Source organism: Lontra canadensis, unplaced genomic scaffold (assembly GCF_010015895.1).
Source record: "Lontra canadensis isolate GAN:19392208 unplaced genomic scaffold, GSC_riverotter_1.0 scaffold85, whole genome shotgun sequence".
Lineage (NCBI taxonomy): Eukaryota > Metazoa > Chordata > Mammalia > Carnivora > Mustelidae > Lontra > Lontra canadensis.
The window spans coordinates 4,647,732-4,664,723 of record NW_022631079.1 but is presented as its reverse complement, the minus strand read 5'-3'; positions in this window follow the sequence as shown (position 1 = coordinate 4,664,723).

Below are 16,992 nucleotides of genomic sequence, written 5' to 3'. Positions count from 1 at the left end.
TTTTAGAAGTCATACTAGATTGCACAACATAGAAATCACATGAGAGAAATCCTATAAAAACAAATGAGTATCAGGAAATTTTCTGACAGGGCAGCCATCAGTAGATAGCCAAAGCTCACCTGAGAAGCTCCTATCAGTCCCCTTCCTGAGCATTCAGAAACCTCTGACACCAGGTGCACTTGGAGCACTCAGAGGTGTAACCGCATAGACTGCAACACATACAGAAGCCTGTATCGAGAAGTGCTGCTTCCGTGAACTGCAGATCCACGACGCCGGGCTAGAACCTTTCATTCCAAATATGTGTAAGTTTCTTGACAAAAATTCAAGGAGAATCTGTACTGAGTGGGGTTAACAGATATGCCAGAAGTCATGTTGCAGCAATTGGATTCTGAGGGGTTTTGTTTTTTGAGTTTTTTTTTTTTTTTAAAAGAAACCTACCAATGTCTAGATATTTGAAGCTTTTTAAAAAGCACAAACACATTGAAAAAACCAGGTGACATCCTTGCACACATGTGAAGAATCCTTTAGTATGTAGAACCAATGTGAGTCAGCGCACCGCAAGACGGGCTGTGGATGTTTATGTGCACATGGATCCATCCGTATTTGTACATAAGGAAATATGTAGCTTTGGTTCAGTAGTTTTCACAAATGTGAACATACTTCACATTACGTCTGGGCAGCGACTCCTGCTGTTACTCTAATGTGTATTTTAAATGTAATAATCTTTTAAAATTGTAATGCTTCTTTTTCTCCTATTTCTTTGTATTTTTGAATGAATATAGACGTTACTGAACCAATTCTTAAGAAAGGTCAGTGAATTTTACATTAGGGACACATTTATTCATAAGAAAAGACAAATTATTTTTAAAAACAGCTAAAAACAATGCTATGTAAAGAAGTAGTATCTATCTTACTGTTGATATTTTAGTGGGGTGCAGAGCTATCTGCATTAGAATTTTGTATGTTTTAAGAATGTTCTTCACTGCCTTTTTCTTCACAGTGGAAGCAACATTGTAGTGGTTAAGAGTGGGAACTCTGGACTCTTTATGGCCACAGCTCAAATTCCAGCATGGAGCATGCCACTTAACCTCTCTGTGCCTCTGTTTCCTTTTCTATAAAAGAGAAGTGATAATGATAGGATTGCTTTGAGGTATAAATGAGTTAATATTTTTAGAGCACTTAGAATAGTGTCTGAGACACAAGAAAAGCATATGTTAGATACTATTATCATTATAATTTGTATTTCTTCAGTTATGCTGGAGGAAAAAAAGTTTGCTACCAGCATTCACCACTCACTTTATTGCTGTAGTGCCTTGGTTTGGCTTGGTTGTGCATTTTCCCACAAGTGATTCAGATATTCAGATGTGTCCCAAAGCCCGTTTCTATAGCCTACAAGCCAAGAATGGTTTTGCATTTCTAAGTGGGTGGAAAAAAAATAAAGAATATTTTGTGACATGTGAAAATTATATTCAAATTTCAGTGTCCATAAATAAAGTTTAGAACACTACAAGAACACTAATAAATATCATTTGTCTCTTTTGCCTGAGGCTGCCTTCAGCACTACAAGAGAAGAGTTGAGTAGTTCTGACAGAGACCGTATGGCTCACAGAGCCTACACAGCTACTATCTGGCACTTTACAAAATTAAGTTTTTCTGTTACTTAGAGCTGAAAACACCACAATCAATGTATATGATGTGCTTTTCTATATGTTATGTTTCAGAAATGATGCATACAGCAATTTGTGGATGGGTGGTTTTGTGCAGTGTATTTATTTTGTACCTTGTATTTATATGTTAAACGCCTAAGCATTTGAATTTTTTCAAATAAGTGTGTTTTATTTGTTGAACTGTTATAAAATCGAAACATTTTCTGATGGAATGTAGCAGTACATGTATAAAATAAACATGGTCTAAATTAAATCAAATTGTTAATTGGTCCTTACTTAAAAAATATTCCCTTATTTTCTTCAAAGTTAATGGCCAGTGTTCCCTATATAATTTTATAATTTTCTCACTATCCCATGACCATCTTTGTCATACTTAACTAGCATAATCTAGTAACAAAAACCTTACAATACCAAACTCCACCAGCTCCATTATTGTATTAGTAGAGTACTAGTAAAATTATTTTATTGCCTAAACTTCATGACTGTTAAATGCCACTCTGATCTGAATCCTGCCACCTTTCTGCCCCTTCCAAATGAGGACTTTCTTGAAGCTCAACTTCATAAACATGGCTTGATTTGTCTGCTGTTTACCACTAATGAACACCTACTTGTGATACTCAGTAATTGCTTTGTCGTCTATGTAACTTCTGAATACTCAAATACAATAAAGATTGTTACCAATACTCTACCCAATACTGACAGGAGCATGCCATCTTGATTATAGCTACGTCTTCGGAGAAGTTCTTTATTTCAACCTGCTGTGAAAGCAAATATGTTTCCTAATTTCCCCTGGCTTCTCAATCAAAAATTAAGAAGTATTGCTTTTTGCCCTGAAACAAATAATACATTATATGTTAATTAAAAAATTACTGCTTTTTGAGGAAAATCCAGTAACTCTGTCAAACCTGTCATTAAGAATAAAGTCTGTACTGACCTCTACCCCTGGGGCAAATAATACATTATGTTAATAAAAATAACTTTAAAAAAAAGAATAAAGTCTGTACTAATCAAAAGACTTTAAAGATACTCTGATGAGAATAAAATATTCCTGGCCTTCAAAGTCTAGAAGGGTGGAGGGAGACTGCCTGCCTCTTGGCCACAGTTTTAATCCATGATATTAGTAACCACAAGAGTCAATGGATCAAAGACAACTGATCACCAGATCAAATGATGGGTTTTTCATCAGCACACATGCTTATTACGAGGGCCAGCCAACCCAAGAGCTCCACAATTCTGAAGGGCAATCAGCAATAGCATTCACTATGACTATGTTCTGTAAAGTCAGAAAGTCAGCTACAACCTCACTCCAGTGACCAAACTTTTACAACTGAAAGCCAGGCAGTCAGTCCTTCAACATTCCTGTTTTTGAAAGCCCACCAATCCCTGAATCTATCTCCCTAGGCTTCTATCACTTCTTACGTTCCTTGTACTGATTTATAAGTATAGTCCATCTTTGGTTAGTATGGTGGTCAAAGAAAGACAATATCAGACAATATCAATTCCTTCTCTATTCCATTCTAAAAAGCTATTTTTTTCCCCCTCATTCTCGTCAATCTTCCCTAGCCTCATGACTTGCTTTGACTCAGTAGAATATGGCAGAAGTTCCAGACCAACCCTTCAGAAGTGTGGCGGTTTCCACTTTCCTTCTTGAAGCTAATCATCAGGCAGAAAGTTCAACTAGTCTGAAATTACAAAGCTGGAAGGAAACTCAAGCCACGAGGAGAAAGCCCCATATAATTCCAGACATGGGAGCAAAGTTTCCTTTGACCTTCTGGCCTAGCCCATCACTGGCTGAATTTAGCCGGCCAAACAAGACTTTAGCTAATGCCAGGGGAAGCAGAGAAACCACTTACTCTGCCTACAAGAAACAATCACTTTAAGCCAGGAAGTTTTGGGTGTTTTTGTTACGCAGTAATAGATAGCTAAAATAGAAAGTGAGCCATAAATCAAATCTACTTGTTGTAGATACTGATTAATCTCTTCTATCTCAAAAAGTTATGCAGCATATGAAGCCCTGAGAAGTTTTGCCACATTAATAACACTACAGTGACCACTGTTTGATGTCTAAAAAGGATTTACCCACATACAACAATCTACCCCCATGACAGAGAAGCAATCCCAGCTTAACTACAGCTGTATGCTGGAAATTAGAAAGACTAAACTCCAATGATGGGGAAATTATCCAGACAGTTTTTTACCATAAGGATTCTATTTAAGAGATTCAACAGGTTACCAGATCTTGCTTTATCTTTGAAGTTCAGACATGGCTTGGGACCCTCCCTCATGGAGCATTATAGCTCTGGGCCAAAGGGGTATTTTGGATTGTCTGGTTGATAGAGGTCAGAGCAAGTACTAGGCTGCCCTGAGAGAGTTAAGAGGAGGAGGTTGGGGCTTGGACTAGTTGGTTTGCATTTGAAAATGTACTCCAGGACCAGCCCTTGGCCATCTCTAAGAGAGGCAGACTCTCCCTCGCCAGCAAGCTTTTTAAAATTGCCCAACATAAAATACAGAAAAAACATGACAATACATGATGCTTTCAGGTAAGAGACTATTCCCCATAATGATAATGTGATCTATACTTCTAAAATCCTTATAAACTCTCATGAAATTGTTACTAAATGACCTGAGAAACAGCTTGAATTTTCCTCTCATAAATTGGGATTATCAAATATCTAATGTCATGTAAAGTGTATGCCTGAAAGGTAAGAACTGCATTTCCAAAAGTGAAGTCACCAGAAATACCTCAACATGTTCTAAAATGAGATTAAGTATGTTAAAAGAGATACCAATCAACGTCAGTCTTAAAATCATATTGAAAAGGATCATCTCCTGTATTTATACGCTAGATAATAAATGCTACAAGAATAAAACCACAGATAAAAATACCAGAATATTTGATCTATTTATTTCTACCTTTGGAACAAATGGACAAAACAGCTTAAGTCGTAAAGGCCCACAGGCTAAAATATATCCATTCATTGGAGAAAGAAATAACACTTATGCTGACTACTGCACAGAAAGAATTTGTATATATGTCTGATCCCCAGATGCTTAACTGTTGCCATACCACTGGTACGGTCAGCCAACAATAAATGGTGATTCTGCACTGAATAGACCAAAGGCTTCGATGGTCAAAAACATTTTGACCAAATGAGGGAAACTGAGAAATTCTAATGAGGAAAATAATACAGATCTAACTAATGTGGAACTGCTAAGAGAAGAACACTGACATTATACAGAGACAGCCTGTGAGTAATACTTAACAGTTTAACTCTCACTTTTTTTTTTTCAGAGAATCCATAAAAATTAATATATTCTTGGATGTCCTGGGTAAGCTACTTAAAGGTAGACTTCCCAGACTGATTTCTGTTAGCTGCCAAAATACTAAGTTTACCTACAAAAACAGAATAGTTAAGATTCACTGTTCTCATTGTATCTATGATTTCCCATTTATCCTCATAAATGAATCCTGTATTTTAGCACAGCTATATTGTATGAGTAAATTTGTGTAAAGACTCTTAATTAGCATTTTGGTGGAATATGGACTCCGTAATTATAGATATCCATTCAGAGGCTCCAACACCATGAGCAAAACCCCCACTATCTCATCTCATCATTCCTTTGGCTTGAAATTGTCTTTCCCCTCACTCTTGTCACACCCTGGGGGGAGTCCTTGCAAGACTGTGACCATCCCATCTCACATGTCCGTGACAAGACTGGCCTCAACTTTCCACATGGTGCCTGCCAATCTATTTCATCCCAGAATCCCCCTTAAGGGAGCTTTAAGATTGACCAAAATCTTCCCCTGAAGAGACTGAGAGCAGAGGTGGTGGGTGATTCCAGTACCTCAGACCAACCCCCTGCCTCTTCTAGGAGCAAAATGTTTATGCCATAAAACTAAAGAACTGCCATTTCTGGAAACCTCCATGACATGTGCCCTCGGTGTCACCAGTCCAATTCCCAGAGAAGCACTAGGGCCAGGAGAGGTGCCAGGTTTTGTGCTACAGATAACCTTTTCAAGGTACTGGAAGCCTGGTCATTTTAAAAATAAAATACTTTATAAAACAGAAAAGAATGGAGAATAATTAAAGAATAATAAAAGAATAATACCTACCCCCCGTTAATAAATAAAAGGTTACAAAGTTTCTCTAAGAAACTCACTCTAAGTAAGTAAGTAAACTTATTCTAAGTAAGTTTCTCTAAGTAAGTTTCTTTCTTTCTTTCTTTTTTTTTTTTTTTTAAACTTCAGTTCTCTTTAAGCAATGCAGTATTCTCCAGGAGCAACAAGAACTTAAATGTGGTCATACCTTCAACAACGTTTAAACACTTATTATCTACCAGGCACTATTCCTGCCATGGGGTTTATAGCAGTGAACAAAAAAAACCTCCATGTATTCACAGAGGTTTACTTCTAGCTGGGGAAGGCAGGGTAGGTAGTAAGATACTTGTTATGGCAGTACGAAGTAAGATACTTGTTATGGCAAACTGTGGTAAGTTCTAGGAAAAAAACCTAAGAAAGAAAGCTAGAGAACTGATGGGGGTGCTGGTTGTCAAGGAAGTCCTCAAAGGACATTATACATGAGAAAACACTGAGGATATAATCAGAGGAGCCATGTCACTACATAGAGTAAAAGCATTAAAGGCAGAAACACAAAATATTTGTAGTATATACAAATACAATTGAAGTATATCCTAAACAAATTTCTGAAAAGATACCCTATTTATAATGCACTATTTTATTTCTATTTTAGCTTGCCTATGAACATATGAACAAATCCACTGAAAGATCAGTGTATTAACAGATGTCATCCTACAATTTTAAAAGCAAAGCTCCAGGAGTTAACAAAGAAGAACGGGATTGCTGGGTCACAGGGCTGGTCCTCTCCAAAGTGACCACGCCAACTCTGTAGGGCCCAGAGGCCACTAAAGTGGGAGGGAGCATACCAGTTAGGGGAGCACAGGTACAATAAACGAGCTTAGTGGTGACTGTCCTCTGTAGGCCAAGACTAATGGTAGGAGACGCTGCTATGAACTGCTCACAAAGGCCAAAGATGACGGAATTGTGACACCACAGAAGGCAAGTGGCAGCACTGACCATCAAAAGTAGAGCAAGTAGGGGGCCCCACCCCATGAACACATCTAATCCTAATTCATTCCCAAGGGCCCCAACTCCTACTACCATCCTATTGGGAGGCTGGGTTTCAACAAATGAATTCTGGCGGGATACAAACATTCAGTCCATAACAACTGGAAACCAAAAATGACCTCATCTGGATTTATAATGCACATGTAACAACTATAACAAAAGGAACAAGGCCAGGCAGGAGGGAAATGGGACTTTTATGGCTACAAGGTTTTTGACATTTTATGTGAAATGGTACTTGGTTAACTCCAACTAGAAGGGGAAAAGTTGAAGATGTATACTGAGGTAGTTGCTCTAGCAACGGTTATACATATAAGGCAAAGAAACATTGCTAAAATGCCAACAGATCAATTAAAGTGGGATTCTAAAAATATTCAAATTCAACAGAAAAAGGGCAAGAAATCAGAGAACAGAAAAAGAGGGACCAAACATAAATAATGGAAGTATAGAACTAAATCCATCAATAGCTACATTAAATATTAAGGAAGGAAATGAGGAGAGGGATGGTAGTTTTCAAGAAGGCCAAGTATGGTCTTGAAAGGCACTGGCCTCATTGTAGGCATCTGTACGGTCTCCAGCAAGTGGCAGGGTATGCTCTCCATTAAACAGAAACGGCTGCTTCTGGGAGCCTAAAGAGTTAAACAGAACCTCTGGGCTCAAGAGTCTGGGGTGAACAGCTGCAAATTTCCCCATTCGAGATCCCAATTTTCTGCTCGTTCTTTAGGAGATGCCTGGATTTCGAACAAGAAGTCTGTAACGCCTGCCTGCTGCAGTCTCCTGCTATCCTGAAGTTAAACCTCAGGCAGGACTTAACAGGACATGACCTCACTTCTCAGGACAGGAGAATCTTCTGAATGCTTTTATGGAGGTCTACTATCCTTTACTGTGTGCCCTGAGTTGACAGCTAACTTGAACCTGTATCTTCGAGGCCTCTAAGGCAGAAAGTCAGTAACTCCGCCACTCATAAACTTATCATTGCCCCATCCTGTTCTATGTGCCACCACAACTACACAGGACAAATCTACCTGTCCTCACCCTCCTCCATGCAGGATGATGAGGGCTAGCCTCAGACTATCAGCAAGGTGCCCTTCAGCGAAATGTGACTACTAAGCCATCGAGTTTTAGATTCCAAGTCAAGTTCTCATTTAAGGGACCACTTCGGGCACCACCAGAACTACACTGGGTTTGCACCAAAGCAGAGACAGACATGGAATTAGGCACAGATAGTTTATTTTGGAGGTCACCTCGGGAAACAGAGAGGGGAGGGACAGAGTTGGACAGTTAAGGAGGGAGAGTTAATAAAGTGCCACTGGAAAGGACAGTGGCTAATGCGACTGTGGACTCTGAATGACGGATGCTAAAGGACACGCCTCAGAACAGATCCTGTTCAGGGATGACCGGGGCAAAATTAACACTCAGTGTATTGGGGGGAGAGGGGAGGAGGTACCATTTTCTTACTGTTTGCTCACAGTCCACTAGTAGTGATGTTTTATCACTCAATGAAATATGGAAAATTACTACCCATGTTCTTTACAGGTCCTATTTCAAAATATAATTGTCTTTAGTATTTTCTCTCTATATATACTGAGTACCACGTCAGGAGGTATTATATTTTTGCTTCTAATATGAAATAATTTAGGAAACCTATGAAAATAGTTTTATAGTTACTGATATTTTTACCCATTTCCTTTTTTTTCTTCTGAATTTCCAAGACTCCTTCTGTTATCATTTTCTTGAAAAAAAAAAAAAAACCTCCTTTAGCCACTGTTTGAAGATAGGTCACCAAGCAACAAACTGTTTTCCTTTACCTGAGAAAATATTTTACTTTTATTTCCAAAAGCTGTTTTTAAATACAGATTCATAGTAGACAATTATTTAATGGTTTAGACAATATTATGCCACATACTTCTGGCCTCCAAGGTTTCAGGTGAGAAATCTCTTGCCATTTGTATCGATGCTCCCTAAAAGTTAATACAGTTTTTCTTGAACGTCTTTCAAGGTTTTTTCTGTTATTAGTTTTTAGGCTGATTAAAATGTGTCTCTGCATGGACTTGTATTAATTTATCCTCTGGTGGTTTACTTTTCTTCTTCAATCTGTGTATTTATGTTTTCTGCCAAATTTGAAAGATTTTCAAATACATGGATACTTTTATTGTGCATTGTTTTACTGCACTTCACAGATATTGCATTCGTTACAGATTAAAGTTTTGTGGTGATCCTGGGTCCAGCAACTCTGTTGGCACCATTTTTCCCAAAGCATCTGTTCACTTCATGTCTCTTTGTCACCTTTTGGTAAGTCTCACAACATTTCAAGCTTTTTCACTGTTATTATTTTTGTTATGGCAATGTAATCAGTCATATTTGATGTTAGCATTTTAATTATTTGGGGGAACCAGAACTGTGCTCAACCAAGACGATCACCTTAATCATAAATGTGTGCGATGACTGTTCCACCGAAAAGCCTTTCCCGCATATCTCTCTCTCTCTCTCTCCAAGAGCCTCTCTATTCCTTCAGACACAACAATGTTGGAATTAGGCCAGTTTGTACCCTACAATGTCCTCTAGGTGTTAAACGAAAAGTCAACATGTCTCTTAAATTAAATCAAAAGCTAGAAATGAGGGATGCCTGGGTGGCTCAGTGGGTTAAGCCGCTGCCTTCGGCTCAGGTCATGATCCCGGGGTCCTGGGATCAAGTCCCGCATCGGGCTCCTTGCTCGGGAGGGTGCCTGCTTCTCTCGCTGCCTCTGCCTGCCTCTCTGCCTGCTTGTGTGTACTCTCTCTCTCTCTCTCTGGCAAATAAATAAAATCTTAAAAAAAAAAAAAAACTAGAAATGATTCAGCTGAGTGAAAAGGACACATCAGAGGCCAAAACAGGCCAAAAGTTAGGCCTCCTCTGACACTCAGCCAAGTTATGAATGCAAAAGAAAAGTTCTGGAAGGAAATTAGAAGTACTACTTCAGTGGACATGTAGATGTTAAGAAAGCAAAACAGCCCTATTGCTGATCCAGAGAAAATCTGTGTTGGTCTGGACAGAAGATCAAACCAGCCACATTCCCTTAAGCCAAAGACTACTCCAGAGCAAGGTCCTACCTCTCTTTAATTCTGTGAAGGTTGAGAAAGGTAAGTAAGCTGCAAAAGAAAAGTTAGAAGCTTAGAGAGGTTGGTTCATGACACTTAAGAAAAGGAGCCATCTCCGTAGTATCAAAGTGCCAGGTGAGGCGGCAGATGCTGATGGAGAAGCGGCAGCAAGTTTTCCAGGAGATGGAGCTGAGATCATTCAGGAAGGCGCTACACTGACCAACAGATTTTCAAGTAGACAAAGCAGCCTTCTACTAGAAGGTGATGCCATCTAGGACTTTCATAGCTGGAGAGAAGTCAATGCCTGGCTTCAATGTTTTTAAAGACAGGCTGACTCTCAGCAGGGGCTAATGCTGCTGATGACTTTAAATTGAAACCAATGTTCATCTATCATTCCAAAAATCTTGGGGTCCTTAATAAGTATGCTCAATCTACTCTGCCTGTATCCTATCAATGGGACAATGAAGTCTGCATAACAGCACGTCTGTTTACATCACAGTATACTGAATATTTTAAGTCAATTATTGACATGTATCACCCAGATAAAAAGATTCCTGCTCATTCATCCAGTCACCCAAGAGCTCTGATGAAGAGGGACAATGAGATTAATCTTGTTTTCATGTCCACTAACACAACATCCATTCTGCAGCCCAAGGATCAAGGAATGATTTTGATTTTCAAGTCTTACTATTTAAGAAATACATTTTTGGGGTGTCTGGGTGGCTCAGTCGGTTAAGCACCCAACTCTTTTTTTTTTTAAAGATTTTATTTATTTATTTGACAGACACAGATCACAAGTAGGCAGAGAGGCAGGCAGAGAGAGAGAGAGAGAGAGAGGGAAGCAGGCTCCCTGCTGAGCAGAGAGCCTGATGTGGGACTCGATCCCAGGACCCTGAGATCATGACCCAAGCCGAAGGCAGCGGCTTAACCCACTGAGCCACCCAGGTGCCCCAAGCACCCAACTCTTGATTCTGACTCAGGTCATGATCTCATGGATCATGAGATCAACCTCCACGTCAGCTCTGAGCTGGGAATGGAGCCTGCTTAAGATTCTCTTTCTCCCCCTCCCGCTGTGCCTTCCCCTGCTTGTGCTCCCTCTCTGTCTCTCAAAAAAGAAAAAAAAAAAAGAGAAATACATTTTAAAAGGCTATAACTGCCATAAGTGATTTCCCTGACAGACCTGGGCAAAGTAACTGAAAGCCTTCTGAAAAGGATTCTCTATTCCAGATTCCCATGTGGTTCACGGGAAGAGGTCAAAATATCCACATTAATAGGGGTTTGGAAGAAACTGATTCCAAGCCTCAGGGAGGACTCTGAGGGGTTCAAGACTGCAAGGAAGGAAGGAAGGAAGGAACTGCAACTGTGGTGGGAACAGCACAAGAACCAGAATTCAAAGTGGAGCCTGAGGATATGACTGAACTGCTATAATCTCATGATAAAACCTGAACAGATGAGAAATTGCTTCTTATGGATGAAACGGAATCTACTTCTGAAGATGCTGTGGAGATGGCTGAAATGTCAAGAACAGACCTAGACTATCACAGAATGTGGCTGATTAAGCAGCAGTGAGTTTGAAAGGACAGACTCCAATTTTATGTGGTTTTTTTTAAAGATTTTATCTATTGATTTGACAGAGAGAGATCACAAGTAGACAGAGAGGCAGGCAGAGAGAGAGAGAGAGAGAGAGAGGGAAGCAGGCTCCCTGCTGAGCAGAGAGCCTGATGCGGGGCTCGATCCCAGGACCCTGAGAGCATGACCTGAGCCGAAGGCAGCGGCTTAACTCACTGAGCCACCCAGGCGCCCCCAGACTCCAATTTTGAAAGAAGTTCTGTGAGTAAAATGCTATCAAACAGCACCACATGTTGCAGAAAAACTGTTCGTGAAAGGAAGCATCGACTGATACAGCAAAATGTGCCTTGCTGCCGCAAGAGACAGCCACGGCCACCCAGCCTTCAGCAACCACCACCCTGACCAGTCCGCAGCCAACAACACTGAGGACCCACAACCAGCAAAAAGGGTATGATTCCCTGAGAGCTCAAGGACAATGAGTAGCATATTTTGGGAATGAAATATTTTAAAATCAAGGTGTGTACTATATTTTTCTTTAGATATAATGCTACTGAGCACTTTAATAGACTACAGTATGATATAAACGTAACTTTGATAAATACTGGGAAACAAAAAATGCATTTGACTCACTTAACTGTGACACTTGCTTTATTGTCATGATCTGGAACTGAACCTGCAACATCTCTGAGGTATGCGTGTATCCGACAAAGAACTATAATCCACAATGTACAAAGGACCTCAAAACTCATCAGCAAAACCACACCCAGTTAGAAAATGGGCAAAAGTCAAGAAGTATTTCAACAAAGAGCAACACAAGACAGCAAATAAACAAATGAAAACATTTGAAACACCATTAGGGAATGCAAGCAGGACACCTGGGTGGCTCAGTGGGTTAAGTATCTGCCTTTGGCTCAGGTCACGAGCCCAGGGTCCTGGGATGGAGTCCTGCCTTGGGCTCCCTGTTCAGCGGGGAGCCCGCCACTCTCCCTACTGTGCTCTCTGACAAATAAAATCTTAAAAAAAAAAAAAAAAAAAAAAAAGGTAAAATGACAACAAGCTATTACTACATACTTATCAGAGTTTTTTCAAGATTTTATTTATTTGAAACAGACAGGGAGAGAGAACAAGAATGAGAGTGTGCACACACACAAGAAGCAGGTAGAAAGGCAAAGGGAGAGGGAGAAGCAGGCTCTGAACAAGAAGCCCAATGCAGGGGCTCGATTCCAGGACCCCAGGATCATGACCTGAGCCGAAGACAGACCCTCAACCAGCTAAGCCACCCCTATCAGAACTGTTAAAACAAAAAAATAGTCCTAACACAAATGATGGTGAAGATGCAGAGAAACTAGATGATTTATATTATTATTTATATTTATTTTTGGGAAAGAATTTATATTTATTATTGGGAAGACAAAACAGTGCATTCATAGCAGCTTATTTGTAATAGCCAAAAACTGCAAAACCGCAGATCTATCAATAAATGATTAAACAAACTGTAATAAATAAATAAATAAATAAATAAATAAATAAATAAATAAAATGGAACACTACTCGGCAACTAAAAGGAATGAACCATTGATACAATAACTTAGATGAATATTCAAGGTGTTATGTCGAGGGAAAGAAACTAATCCCAAAGTGACATACATACAAATCTATGTAACATTTGAACTGACAGTGGCAGAGCACACAGGAGTGAAGAGGCTGTGGTTATAAAAGGGCAACAGTGGAGGTCCTTATGATAATGGAACTAAAGAGTATTTTGACTATAGGGGCAGATACACAAAACCTACACAAGTGACAAAGTTGTACTGTACTAAATGTATGAAAACAAATGAAAAGAAGAAAAACTGGAGAAATCTTTCTAAGGCCCAAAATTTTATCAATGCCAATATCCTGGATATGATATTTATACAACAGTTTTGCAAAATGTTACCATTAGTGAAAACTGGGTAAAGTGTTCCCAGGACTTGCAAATATCGTTTTTTAAAAGTGCACTGGAATCTATAGTCATCTCATAAAAAGAAGTATTTCAATTTAAAAAAATAGCAAGATGGTAGTTCACCTCAGAACTTGCTCCAAATAAAAGCATTAAAATAGAAACTAGCGATTATCAGAAAGGATAAGAAATCAAGAGTCAACTCTATCCTATAAAAAAAATTCACTTTAAATTAAAAGAGAAATATAAAACTACAGAAAGATGGAATTAGATATACCATACAAACAATAATCTTAAGAAGCTGAAGTAGTTATACTAATGTAAAAATAAGTAGATTTCAGGAAAAGGAATTTCACCAGAAATAAAGAGGAAAATTTCACAATGAGAAAGAAGATGCAACAATCTTAATGCAACTGTACCTAAAATAAGAGCTTCGTTATGTGAGAAACTGACAACAAAAAAACACAAAATCACAATTACACCTGGAAACTTCAACATACCTTTCTCAGGAATTGATAAAACTGAAAGGGAAATGAAGCTTGAGTATGTATAAGCTGCAAAACATTATCAACCAACTCACATTTTAGAACATCTTGTGCAGTAACAGCAGAATACAGTCTTTCCAAGTTCACATGGAACATTCACCAAGAAAGATAAACTTAAGGAAAACCATAAAGATTATATTCTCTGAACACCAAACAAGTTAGAAATGAAAAGAGTATCTGAAAAAAATTCCAAATATTTAGAAATCACACATGTTTTTCTAAGTATCTCATGGTAGGGTGGGTGGAGAGACCTTAAGGTAAATTAGAAAATATTTTTAACTAAATGAAAATGAACACATAACTTCCCAGAATTTCTAGATCCTGGAGTGAAATTCAGAACTTTAAAAAACTTATAATTAAAATGAAAACATTATTAAAGCCAATGAAAACCCAGCTTTCATTTTATGAAGTTAAAAAAAGAACCAACCTCATAGTGAATGAAAAGATAAAAATAGTAGAGAAGTGAACATAAGTCAATGAAATAGAAAAAGCACAGAGAAAAATCAGTGAAACCAAAAGTTCATTCTTTTGAAAAACATAATCAGTAAAACTGATAAATTTCCTCCAAACCAAGGAAGGAAAAGAGAGAAAACAAATTACCAATGTAAAAACGAGAGGGGCAACCAGCACAGATCATACAGACGTCATTCTTTATGAATAATGACACAACCGTCTTTAACACAGAATCTGCAAATCAAATCAGCAATATATAAATGAAAGATCACAACCAAGTGGATTTTTACAGAAATACAAGGTTGTTTGAACATTTAGAAATATGTAAATGTAATTAATCACATCAGAAGAATTTCAGAAGGAATCATACGATTATTAGATTTTGTGCTTAAAAGGCCAAAAGAAAAAATATCAACATTTATTCATGATAAAACTCTGAGCAAACTTGAATTAAAAACAACATTCTGTACCTGAGAAACCCACAGCTGACATGAAACATATGGTAAACGACTCAGTGCTGTCCCCTAAGACAGAGAGTAAGGCAAGGGTGTCTTTTGTCACCAGTTCTCTTCAGCATTGAGGTGAGAATGCAGAAAAGGGAAAAAAAAAAAAGATGTGAACAGCATAAAGGTTGAAAAGAAAGAAGCAAGTACGGCGACATGATCATATACAATTAGAAAATCTTATGGAATCAGAAAAGCTACCAAGACGATGTTTGTTTATCAAGATTACAGGAAACAAGGTCAATACACAAGGATCAACCATATTGCTACAGATTAACAAAAAACTACTAAAAGTGAAATTATATAAACAATACTACTTATAATAGCATTCAAAGCAAGAAAGACTTAGGGATAAACCTAACAAAACAGTATATATTATATATATAATATATATATATAATAATATTATATATAATATTATATATTATATATATATATATATATTACTCCGGCAATACAAAATGCTGCCAAGAGAAAGACCAAATTAAATGGTGAGACAGATCATATTCACGGTCAGAAAAGTTAGTATTATTAAAATGTCAACTTTTCCCAGACATACAGAATCAGTAAAATCCTAAAAGCAATATTAAGGCAATCTTTGTTGTTGTTGTTTTTTTTTTTTTTGAAACTGACAAGCTCATTCTGAAATATACATGGAAATGCAAAAGATTTGGAAGGGCCAAAACAATTCTGGACAAGAGAACAAAGCTGGAAATTACAGTTTCATTTAAAGACTTATTAACAAAGATATGGGAATACAGACAACACAGAGGGTGCCTGGGTGGCTCAGTGGGTTAAAGCCTCTGCCTTCAGCTCAGGTCATGGTCTCAGGTTCCTGGGATCAAGCCCCGCACTGGGCTCTCTGCTCAGCAGGGAGCCTGCTTTCCTTCCTCTCTCTCTGCCTGCTTCTCTGCCTACTTGTGATCTCTGTCTGTCAAATAAATTAAAAAAATACATATATTCCAAAGAGATCATATACCTAACACAGAGCTAAGGCATTTAGAAAACAAGGGGGAAAATCTCTGATACTATTGTTAAGACCTCTTAGAAAAGATTAAAACTGGTAAGCTGGACTTTTATCTAAATGAAAAACTTCTTTTAAAAAGCCACAAACTAGGGGGGGAAAGGCACAGAATGGGGGAAAATATTTAATAATAAAAAAAAAAAATCCTTATAACTCAAAAATAAGCCAAACAACCTACAAACTGGGCAAATGATTTAAATAGATGCTTCACAAAATAAGATACACAAATGGCCAATAAGTAAGTGAAAGATGAATATCATTATTTATCAGGGACATGCAAATGAAAAGCACAGGGAAATGTCACTATGCACATTATTATGGCTACATTAAAAGTAACAATACCAGGGGCGCCTGGGTGGCTCAGTGGGTTAAGCCTCTGCCTTCGGCTCAGGTCATGATCTCAGGGTCCTGGGATCGAGTCCCGCATCAGGCTCTCTGCTCAGCAGGGAGCCTTTTTCCCTCTCTCTCTCTCTGCCTGCCTCTCTGCCTACTTGTGATCTCTCTGTGTCAAATAAACAAATAAAATCTTAAAAAAAAAAAAAAGTAACAATACCAAGTATTGACCAACACATGAAATAATACATCTCTTACACACTGGTGACAGAAATATAAAATGGAACAAACACTTCAGAAAAGTCTGACATCACGTATGCTAATCCTACAATCCGAGAAACTTTACTTTTAAGTATTTAGCCAAGGGAAATAAAAATAGGCCTACATTAAAATGCACATGAAGTTCACTGCAGCTATGGTCATAACAATCAAAAACTGGAAAGGGAATGGATAAACAGAACTGTAGTACTAAACATACAATAAAATATGACTTAATCAAAAAATGAAGGTTTTACTGACAGATACTAAAACACGGATGCATCTCAAAATCAGGCTGAATGAAAGACAGACAAGGAAGAGGACATAGTGTGTATCTCCATTTATGTGAAATGGTATTTTAAAAAAATCAGTCTAACCTAGTTACAGAAGGCAAATCACTGGTTGCCAGAGGCCAAGAGGGAGGGAGGGGGAAGTCCCAGGAATGAGAAACCCTTCTGGGTAATGGGTGTGTCCTCTGAA